Raw genomic sequence first — 11,982 nt, 5'->3', positions numbered from 1 at the left:
TGAATTATGGTGTTTTTGTGTGATCTTAACAAAACATCTCTTCTCTTTCCAAACTTCTTTAGAAATTTGAGGTCAAAGCACAGAGAAGTTGTCTAACAGAGAATGTTAGATAAAAATCAGAGCTAAAGGACAGTGAAGTATAGGAAGATGACGGACTGGGGTGGGGGTTATGACCTTAATTTCTGCCCTAGTTCCTTAACCTGTGGGCAAGATTCTTAACTTCTCTGGGTTGTGTTGTATACTCACAAAATACTTTGCAACCACGCTCCAGGCATTCTAAGAATATCTGATTGAAATTTCACTTTTAAAAGGTATTTTTTTTGACTAATAAAAATTCAATTGGTACAAACCAAGAACACTAAATTCCAAATTTTAATATATTTGAGGCCACCCACACTCTATCACATCAACCTCTTTTTTTGTGTTAACCCTAGAATAAAGCTTCCAGTGCTTATGTTTGACTGCCTTATTTTTCATTTTGGATGCTCATTATCTGATCTTTGTGGTAAAATTGTTACATGTTTTGGGTGCTTTCTGTTGTTTGTTTATTAATTATTATAAATAGGTGAGGTGGAATAATCCTCCATCAACTAGAAATGGATTGCTGGTTAAAAGCAGGACATTTACAAAGCAAATGTGAAGAAAGAAATGATAATATCGACCAGGCTCACACTTTAGGATAGACATGCAGTATTGATTAGGCTTAGAATAAAACAAGTCATACTATAAAGTACTGTATGCATCTTCCAATTTTATCGACCATACTGTCAGCAGGCTGCGAAATGAAAGCAATATGCAGAAAATCCTCTGCAAAGTCACTATGATGCTGGTTCCTATTTGCTTGGCAATTCAGGGCCTCAATGAATTATAGCTCCAGATTAAAGTATCAGTAACGAAATGAAAACTTAAATGCATTTTTTTTTTTTTTACTATTTTTTATCATTAGGACTTGCCTTTGTGGTAAAAAGAATGCCCAGATCTTCTATGTGATATACATAGTAAAGTTTTGCAAGATAACTTTTATGTTCTATCAAGTTACAACACCATTTTGAAGTGAAATTTTGTGAACGTAAACATAAGGATTCCAGATCCTCTCATTAGTATTGTGCAGCTCCTCCCATCAAGAGGTGGAGTCTCTTTTCTGACCCCTTGAGTCTGAACTTGCCTCTCAACTTGCTTTGACTAATGGGATGTTGCTAAGGCTATACTGTGCAGAGAAGCTAGACCTCCACAGCCGTGGAGCATTTGCCTCTCCCTCTTAGAGTGCTCTGGCCACCGTGTAAAGAAGCCTAGCTACTGAATGATGAGAAACCACACAGAAAGAATGGTTTAGCTATTGGCCAAAACCAAGGCCCAAGACATATGAGTGAGACCATCTTGGGCCTTCTGGCCCCAGGCAAGTCACCTGATCAGTGCAACCCCAGGAGTGACCCAGGCACACCAGCAGAAGAGTAGACCAGTTAATTCCAAGAATTGTAAAAAAAGAAAAAAAAAATTGTCTTTTTAAGTCACTTATCTTTAGAGTGGTTGGTTACATGGCAACAAATAACTGATACAACATAGTACCAAACATGGGAGCAGATCTGTAACTATCTGATAACAAATTCCAGAGAGGATTTCAGAATGTATCTATTGAACTTGATGCAGTAGTAAGGAAGCTGAGCTTAAATAAACTCTTTACAATTCTACTGATGATACTGCAAATACTGCCGGTTTTTCATTTTTGCTTAATTTATATGTTCTGGCATTCATGTAAGAAGAAGATTTAATGCTGTGTCAAACACATGATTCAAAGGAACCAGAAAGAAATGGTAAGAGTTAAAATCATTTTTCAAATACTAAGGTAGGAATGTTTTCAATCACTGTGTAAGAGCAGTGGTCCGGGGAAAAAGCACCAAAGGATTTGTGGCTCATAGAAAAACTGTTGCCAAAATGTACTTATGTAGTCATCCTATGTTGTATAAGACAAATACCAGCTGTTAAGAGGATTCTAGCATCTTTGCGTATAGTGTCAGACAGTGACATACAAATCTCAATTTTATCAAAGCTTAAATTTACAACTGCAGGTTTTTTGGGATTGTTTGTATTGATATGGGTAGTAAGTTATAAAACATGAACAGGCTCACATTTGTTTGGTAATTCAAGATCCCAGTGAATTACAGTTACAGATTAAAGTGTCAGTAAAGAAATGAAAACAAAGTTTAGCCTTCATATACAAAATAACATAATCTGATTATTTTGAGCATTTAAAAAAAATCTGACAAAATTGATCTTCAAGTCCCTGGGGTTTTAAAAAAGACACCATTGAAGACATCATAATTTAACAATAGATGTTTGAAAATTATGTCTCCACCAAACAATGATTGTCTGAAGAACTTACTTGTTCGTTGATTCTCTCCACACTGAATATATACCAATTAAGAAATGTTTGTAGATATTGTTACTTATCAAATATTTTCTTTAATTGATGTATAGTTGATTTACAATGTTGTGTTTCTGGTGTACAGCATATTGATTCAATTATACATGTATATATTCTTTATCTTTATAGGTTATTACAAGATAACTGAATATAGTTCCCTGCGCTATACAGTAGGACTGTGCTGTTTCTCTATTTTATACATAGTATCTAGAATCTGCAAATCCCAGACTCCTAATTTATCCTCCCCAACCCCCTTATTAAACATTAAAACTTGGCTTTTCTTTCAAATGCCTAGATTGGTTTCCCTGAATGTAGTAGTTTGTTTATAAAAAGACCACCATCATTGCCTTCAGCTCTTTGTATGCATATACCATTTCTTCACAGAGAAGTAGAGTCCATTCCTCCCTTCCCTTGAACTTGGGCAGGCCTTAGTGACTTTGCTTGATCAATAGAATACATTGGAAAGGCTGTTCTGAAATTCTGAAGCTAGGTCACAAGAAGACTTGCAGCTTCTGCTCAGGCCTCTTGCAACTCTCACTCTTGGACCCCTGGGCTACCATGCAAGAAATATGACTACCTTGCTGGACTGACCACATGGAGAGGCCCTGAGTCTGCAGGGAGGGGGAAGGACCCAGCTGAGCCCGCCTTCCAGCTGCACTCACCAAAGAATCAGGTATGTGAGTGAAATAATTTTGATCACTTCAGACGAAGTCATCGGTCAGCTGAGTACCACTGAAGAATGACCACAGTTAAAGCCACGTGGAGCAGAAGAAATCAACCATGCAAGTTCTGCCTGAATTCTGGACTTACAGGAATTGTGATTTTTCTAAACCACTGCATTTTAGGATGGTTTATTACCTTGCAATAGATAACTAGAACACTGATGAATAATCAGAGATAACAAGCTACTAGAAAGTTATTACCACTTCCAACTATTTATCTTGAGCAACAGAAATGGAGAAAGCAAAATTCAGAAATACATTGAGCATCTTATTTAAGACCACATGTCTCTAACACCAATAACCTTCAATTTTCAATATCTTGGCATCTGCAAAACAGCTTTAATGTTTTCATTGGTTGTTTTTTAATAAAAACATATAAATTTGAATTGAGTAGAATTTTGCTAGTATAATGCCACTTTTATCTTTTGGGATCTATTAATATTCTTTTCGGAATATTCTACCTGAGAAATAGTTTCTGAACTTAAAAATGTCTGAAAACAACTGGACAAATATTCCTAGTATCTCTTTCTAATTCTAATATTTATAAAATATGTCACAGTGGCATGGTAGATTTTGATTTGAGCCACAACATCTCTTGGTCAGGGGTATTGAAAAAAAATTCTTCTTGGTGTTGGGACAGGAGATTTTTTTTCTTCAAAAATAAAGCAGAGTCTCTCAAAAATAGCACCTGCCCTAATCGTGGTGAAATTACTTTCATTTAATACGCTCCCATAAGGTTTTATAAATCTCAGTGCACAGGTCAAAGTACGTATGAATTGTACCTTTATTTTTCGATTTCATTTCTGTTTGAACACTCATTCCTCAGCATGGTAAGAACTTAACTGTGGTTAACGTGGTCAGTTCCCCTGTACCTCTACTCCCCTTTTCCTTGGGGTGCATGTAAGGCCTAGAGGGCTTACTTAGGTCTAAGCCCTCGGGGCTGAGGAGGACATGGGATCCTGCATGCGTCTCTGAGACACGCACTGGCCCATCCTGACCTCGGCCCTCACCGTGCTTACGTTCTTCATTTCTGTCTGGATGAGGCCTTCAGGTCTGGCCGGGCTCTTAGCTGCCTCCACCCCTTCCTAGGGCTCTTGAGAATCGTCCTGCTGCTCCCAGCTCACGCTGGGATCTGCAAAGCTCTGTGCAGGCTGTGAAGACCCTCTCCTGCCACTACTTAGGGGACTGTTCACAAAATAGGACTCAGGTCTCCTTTGCTCTAAAATCCCAAAAACTCATCTGGGAGTTTTGCCATCTCACAGAAGCTTGGTTCTGGGAACTGAATGCTGGCTCCTGATCACTGCGCCACCCTGCGCCGAGATGTCTGTGATAGTCAGGGGCCTTATCGAGGGGAAGCCTTGCTCTTACTCCTCATGTTCTCTCCTCAACTGTTCCTGTATGTGAGTCTTTACTAGCCAACAGAGATTCCCCACCTTTCTAGGTTTAGGGTGTCCTTAGTGTGTCAGTAATTTTTTTCATGGCGTTTGTAGGCCTAAACAAACAAACAAACATGTAAACAACAAGTAAGCTAACAAGTAAAATCCAGTTCCATTTATTAAATAGTTGGGTTCAAACGATCTCATAGTAGTACTTTGTGCACTGACAACTCAAAAATGTAAGCAGGCACAGTGGCCCTATAAATTCACCGCAGCCCTTAAGGAACTGTGGGCACAGGCTACTGAAACACAAGATACAAGAAGCCTCCCTCTTTGATCTTACATGCCTTTGTATGCACAGGAGCTCAAAAAGGACTGTTTGGCTGGCAGTAGTGAGCAGTGGGGTAGTGGAGACAGGGAAACAGAACACAGTGGAAAGCAAACGCTGTTAAAAACAAATGGGTTCAGTCAGGAAATAAAAGCCATTATAAGCAGTATTGGGACAAGAAATTTACTATAGAAAAGGGAAGGAGGGGACGAGAAGTAGAGAATCACTAACTAATCTGCTGTATGGGTGAGAAGTCAAGGACTCCAGGAAAAGCCAAGGAGCCCAGCACAAGGACAACAAAGGGTGAGCTCAAAGAGTGGTCGAGGGAAAACTGTTAGTCCTGTGGGTCCACAGCCCAGGGTCTGGAGCCACTGTTGGTAAATCAGGACACTAGAGGGAAAAAAATGTCCACATATATTCAGTGATGGTGGTCAGGGAGAACCAGGAGAGCTGAACAAATAAAAGTTTTATTGAAGAAGATCAGGAAAGGACAGCCTCCTTAGATATCTGAGCAAATAGGCCCCAAAGAGAAAAAAAGACCACTTTGGATTCTGGGGGCTGGAAAGTTTTACAGACAGAATAATAAAACTAAAAAAGCTCTCTTGAGAAGGATTACCTATCCTGCAATAATTTGCACCTCTTTTATTGTCATTACCTGTAGTAAAGTAGTTATTAATGTCCTCAACAAGAATGATTGTCATGTCATTGGTAAGAATGAGGGAAATCAGAAAATAAATGGTGTGAGGCGATTCCTGTTTCCAAGTTTATAAATACAAGAGGAAACCTTCAAATGCTCGGGTGGTCACAGCAAAGGCAGTTGGTTACTATATTGTCACATTTCCAGACAAACTGGGTCTATGAGTTCTGTTTGAAACTGTCACAGTTGTAAAATCCAAAAGGCATAGAAAGGACTCACTGTCCCATATAACTCAATTCTGACCTTAATTACGTGGGGTGTATTACAGTGTAAATATAAATTAAATGTTCATCTCTTTAAGTGACTTTACTGGCAACAAAAGGCTGGTAACCTGCTGGTTTAATGTTGTAATGAATTGCAATGACAATTTTGGGGTGGTTGAAAACCACAGACTGCAGTTCTCAATGCATAAAGCCCTGACAAATTTGCACGGAGAAGATGTGCATTAGTCAATGCATGCCGGATGACAAATAATCACAAAATCCAGTGGTATAAAGCAGCAAGCATTTATTTCTTGTTTACCCATTTGGGGTTAGCTGGAGTTCAGCTGCTCCAAGCTCTAGCTGAGGGTTGGGCTTAGGTCACTTAAATGAGTATTCATCCCAAGACTGGGGTCAAGGGAGCAATGGCTAGCCAGTGGGAATTTTTTCCATGGCAATGAGAAGGCATGCAAGAGGGCAAGCCCAACCACATAGGCATAGTCCAAGGCTTTGCTCATCTTATCAGTCAAAGCAAGTGACATGGCCACATCCAGCATCAATGGAATATGGAATTATATGCCCCAGGCAGAAGTGGGAAGAGTGAATGTTTCCTTTGCAACAATTTAATCTGCTGTAAGATGATTTATGTATTACTTTCTATTATTTTTCAAATTTTAAAATACGTAAGTTTGGATTCAATTTTCAGTGATTTTTAAAAAACATAGATAATAGTAGCTTAAATAACATAGAATTCTATTTCATACCTGTAAATGAAGTCCACAGGAAAGCAATCTAAAGTGACATGTTATCTTCATGATCTTCTGGGGCACAGTGCCTTTTCTCTAGCTCTATTCCTATTTCTAGGCCACTTCCTGGTCCAAGATGCCTGACCAAGCTTCAGCCATCAGGTACACATTCCAGAGAGCAAGATGGAAAACGGGATGAAGAAAGCTGCAGATCCTGTCTCACCAGAGGTTGCACACGATTCTTTTGCTTACATCTTATTGGCCAGAAACTATTCACATAATTATACTAGCAAGGGAAGATGAAAATTTATACTTTATTCTCGAAACTCTTCAGGTGGTCATGTTTCCTGTAAAAAAAAAAAAAGGGTTTTATGATGTTAATTCACTGTTACGGAAGAACAGCTGTTGTACACCAATAACTGGTTGTATTCGTCAAAAGATTCCAGAGAAACTGTATTCTCAGCACTACCAAGATTTTAATCAGATATTTAATTTCTTCTTCTAAATTCTTACAAAAATATGATTGTTAAAAGACACCATAGATACCATCCCTTAAATTAAATTTCTGAATTATTCTTAGTTATAGCAGACAAGCTGCTGAAAAGAAAAAGATAAAAACAAAGTTTCCAACATGGATGCTTGTTTTCAGTGGAGTTTACTCTCAGTGATACCTCTACTATCTTTCAGGTCCATCCTGAAAATGAATTCCAGGAGTACCGTACTCTATCTTTTCCATGGTAATTGTTAATTCCGGTACGTGAGTTCTTGAGAGATTTTGCAGAACATTTCCCGTTATGAATAAATGGGTAAGATTTGAATTAGCCCACAGACGTTGATGGATCACTGCTTTTTGTCTTGATCATTAGCCTGTAATCAAGGCCATCCACGATCTGTTCCGAACATACCTTTCTGGCTTTATCTCACACAACCATTTTTCATGTATCTTTTCAAAGTTTACAAAAGTTTACAAAAGTTTTCAATGTTGCAAAACATCAAATGTCCTATAACTTTCTCAAACAAACCAAATCACTTGTGTCATCCAAACATATATTGTATCTCCTTTTTTTGCCTATGTTTGAGTGACTCCCGTTGCACTCACTATAAATCTATTCCTTCATTTAAGACTTAAAACAAGAATACACTTCCTTATAAAAGCCTCTCTAGAATCTCACAGTTAGAAGTAACTTCTCGCTGAATCCGGCATGACTATATATTATGTCCATTCTCTCCTTTATTAATTTACAATTAGTATTTATTATTTATTGAACACTTACTATGCATCATGGTGCTAGGTTTCATTCAGTGCATTGAGAGCCTAGTGAGGGACCATAATTAAACAATATTTTCTTATGTACACATCACAACCTAACTCATGTTTTACTTCTACTGTTCATCTTGCTTACCTCCACAGACACTGAAAAAAAAATTGAGAAAATTGTCTTATCATCTGTATACCCTTTTGACACATAGTACTGTGCCTTGCACTGTTAAAATATTTAGCAAAAATGTCTGGTGAGTGAATATTCTTAGTTTATTTCATTTACTGCTTTCTCTCTATCCCCGGGGAGCCAATTCAAAGTAGGTATGTTACCATTATGTTAACTGCTGTAGAAAAATTCATTTAAAATTGAAGCACACATTTACAAATACATATGCGTTGACTGAAAAAAAATTGTACAACCTAAATGTTGATAATTAGGTTTTATTTGGTGGACTTGCTGAGGACTTAAGCAATAAGATAGCTCTGAGGGACTGCTCCAAAGAGGTGAGGGAGGAGCCAGGATACATAGGAGGTTTGCAAAAACAAATCAGGTAACTGAACATCAAAAGATCTCTTGCTAATTAAAGAAAAAGCAAACATCTCAAGTTAATGAATTTAGCACTTTTTATGTATGGGAAGATGCAAGAGTCTGGGCTTACTGAGACCATTCCTTAACTCTCTAGGGCCAGCATCCTGTTTTTCCCCATCCTGAATCCCCTCAGGGTGCACAGTCAGGGGTGGCTGCAGCAGCTGATGGCTTAATGGTCACAACATCCTTTGTTTACTGACAGGGCAGGCAACATTATTCTTTCATATATGTGTATCTTCATTACTGGATTGGTGAGGATGGAGAAGAATCTACAAGAATCTTTTTGCCTTATTAGAAACACAAAGTGTTCCAATGCAAGATTATGTGAATTTCAGGAGGCTATCAGGTGTCCAGTGTCCAGACTTGCAAAAACCACACAGATGAAAACAAATCTCTGTCTAATCCTGACCTGCCTCCTGTGATTAAAAGACAGAAAGAGCAAACCATACAGAAGTGATCTTCAGGCATTTCTGAGAATACCTGCATCCTGCTGCAACCAGTGTATAATACGATGTTTTCTGGCCCAGCAGCCTTTTCCTTGTTTTCTATTTATTTATTCCCGCTTCATATCTGTGGAGTGGATCATCATTAGGAATCTAGTCATTCCTTCCCCAGCTCAGATTCAATTAGCCATATGTTGCAGGCAGCAAACACCATGGCTGTCAAACTTCAGCAATTGCCAAGGGGAAGGAAGGTGGTAAGGTCAAAATTGTGGAGCTCTTGAAGTAGAGGCAACTCCTAATTATAGAGCATTTATCAGAATTTTGTCTGGTCTTTCATCAGTCATCTCCATAGACCAGATCTGGAAATAGCAACCTCTTACCCACGTGGGACAGAAATGTGGAGCTCTTTGGAGCAAAGGTATCAGAAAATGAAATGAGTAAATATGCAACTCTGTTTACATTCTTCATCTCAACAATGAAGAAAAATCAATAGGCTTACAGAATATGGCAATTGTACTTTTAAATGAAGGCTTTTTAGAAGGTAGTTGTTTTTTTTTTTTTTTTAAAGCTCATTCCAAACAAGTGATTTACTCATGGTGGAACTCTTTGTGCTTAATTAGAGCTGTGCTGGGTCAGCACTGCAGTGAGAAAGCCTTAGCCTGGAGGGTCACCGCTAAATTCATTTTACTCAAAATAGGTGAAATTAAACGTATGAGTTTGACATTTAAAAGCTGTGTTAGTTCTGAAGTTTCCTTCTCGGTTACATGCTGATTCGGTAGAGAAAGGGGATTGGACATCCTGGGGGTAGGTAACATTTAAAAAATAGTTTAAAGAAAATCAGTATTGAAGCATGAGATTCTTGAGGAAGAACTCATAATTAGAAAGGCTTGGTAAAGAAATCTACTGCTTTAAGAAAAACCTATTAATTTTTGGCTAACCTACCCATTTATGCTCTTCGCTGAAGAAGGAGGAACAGAGTTACAATGCAGCCACACTCCAGTAAAAATAACATTTATTCAACATCAGGTCTGCCTTACAGGCTTACCCCCTCTTAGAAAAGGTCTATTATAAACCCCAGTAATTTTCCCGTGAGTTCCACAAAGAGTGTTTCTTCATGGTGGGTTCGAGTATTTTATCCACTATAATTTAAATGTCTCAAAGGATGTCACTTCAAATCATTTCCCTCAGGAGGTTGCCCTAGTCTGAAAAATATCTTCATTAAGAGATTTCTCTAGTATTTAACCTGGAATTTTTCTGTTCTGTTTTATCTGGCATCAGAAATACGTCCCCTTCTCCCCAGTCTTGACTACGGAAATTTATTCAAGGAGCCAGTATGCTCAGGCATGAGAAGGATGGTTGCCTTTTCTCCACACAACAAGTGAATTTTAACTCAATTGTACCAAGCACATGAAAATTCCCATTTGATTTCTTCTACTCTAGGTATGTGTCTTTGTCTGTAGATACCAGTTTTGAGATTTTGGTCAATGAAAAGTTGAGCTTTGGTTAGGGGAGCATGAAGGCCAGTGGAGAGAATTTTTAACTGCAAATTTTAATTTTCTCATACAAATAGAGGTTCCCCCTCCCCCAAACACTGAGAGGTTAAACTTTATCCCGGTGAATTGGAAATTGAGGAAACCAGAGAAGCTATCAGAATATCAGTGTGAAACTTCAGAATAGTTTCTTTTTCAGGTTAAAAAAACTGGGCAAGCAACTTGCTAAGAAGTCAGGGCACAGACTTCTGACCCCTTTAAGAACTTCTACCAAAACGCTTCAGCTTTAAGCACTTTTACTTTAATTTTAATAACTTAATTGGAATGACACGGGAGTCGAGGTCTGCCAAAGCCAATATATTAAAAGACAGACTACCACGGCCCAGAAGCAGATAATTCACTCAGCTCCAGAGGGGTGACAATCATGGTTGCTGGCTCCCTCCTGGTTTTCAGCATGTGAGCACACTGACAGTTCTATGGGAAGCAGAGCACGCCAACAGAGGTCTTAGAGTCCATAGATGTAGTAGAATACTTTAAAAAGACACATAAAAAAGAGAACACTTTTTTTTTTTAAACTAAGGCAGTTTAATTAAAGCTACATATGGTTTGAAATGGTTGCTGTTCTTTCTCTTCTGACAACCTTATAATTCACCTTTCATAAAAAGAAAACTCTGAAGTCCTTCACTTAAATCAGTGAGATGATAGCTTCAGTAAGGATTGTTGTGTTGGGCTGTAATACAAGATTATTTGAGGCCCAACAAAGGCCAGGGCTGAATTTAACAGGCCATTGGCTGCAAGGAGCAGTGTCATTAGACACCACCCACCAGCTCACGTTGAAAGTTTCCTTAAGCTTTTGAATTTTGAAATTTAAAACACATACAAGGAAATCCTGCTATGCGAAACAATAAGGGTGGACTTTGAAGGTGTTACGCTAAGTGAAGTAAGTCAGAGAAAGATAAATATTGTATGGTATCACTTACATGTAGAATCTAAAAAAAGGCTGAACTTATAGATACAGAGGGCAGATTGGTGGTGCCAGAGGTGGGGGCAGTGAAATGGATGAAGGTGGTCAAAAAGGTCCAAGCTTCCAGTTGTAAGACACATAAGTCTTGGGGATGTAATGTATAGTATGGTAGCTATAGTTAACAGTATGTATTGTATATCTGGAAGTTGGTAAGAGAGTAGATCTTAAAAGTTCTCATCACAAGAAAAGAAACTGTTAACTGTGTGGGGTGATGTTAAGATGTTAACTAAACTTACTGTGGGGATCATCTCGCAATATAGACATGTATCAAATCACTATGTTGTACACCTAAAACGAATACAATGTTACATGTCAATTATATCTGTTAATTAAAACTCCACCTCTCTATTATTACTAAATCAATTACATCTCAAAAGGTAAAGTTTGGAGGAAAAAGAAGCATATACAAAAACGCAAGAAACAAAAACGTGTGCCCTAATGATTTATCACAAAGCAAACCCTCATGTAACGACCACATAGATCAAGAAATAGAATCTTGCCAGCACTTCCAACCTGCCCCATCCCACCCCCAACCCCTGCTCTCTGCCATGTGCTCTTCATCTTCCCCTGGCTATTGTGGTGATCACTTCTTTACTGGCTTTATTTAGTTTCGATGTAGCCCCAAACTCTACGGTTCTGTCTGTTTTGAATTTTATAGTAAATGGAATCCTACAGTATAAATGC

This window comes from Camelus bactrianus, chromosome 34 (genome assembly GCF_048773025.1).
Source record: "Camelus bactrianus isolate YW-2024 breed Bactrian camel chromosome 34, ASM4877302v1, whole genome shotgun sequence".
Lineage (NCBI taxonomy): Eukaryota > Metazoa > Chordata > Mammalia > Artiodactyla > Camelidae > Camelus > Camelus bactrianus.
The sequence above is the reverse complement of the archived record's forward strand: the minus strand, read 5'-3'. Positions refer to the sequence as shown.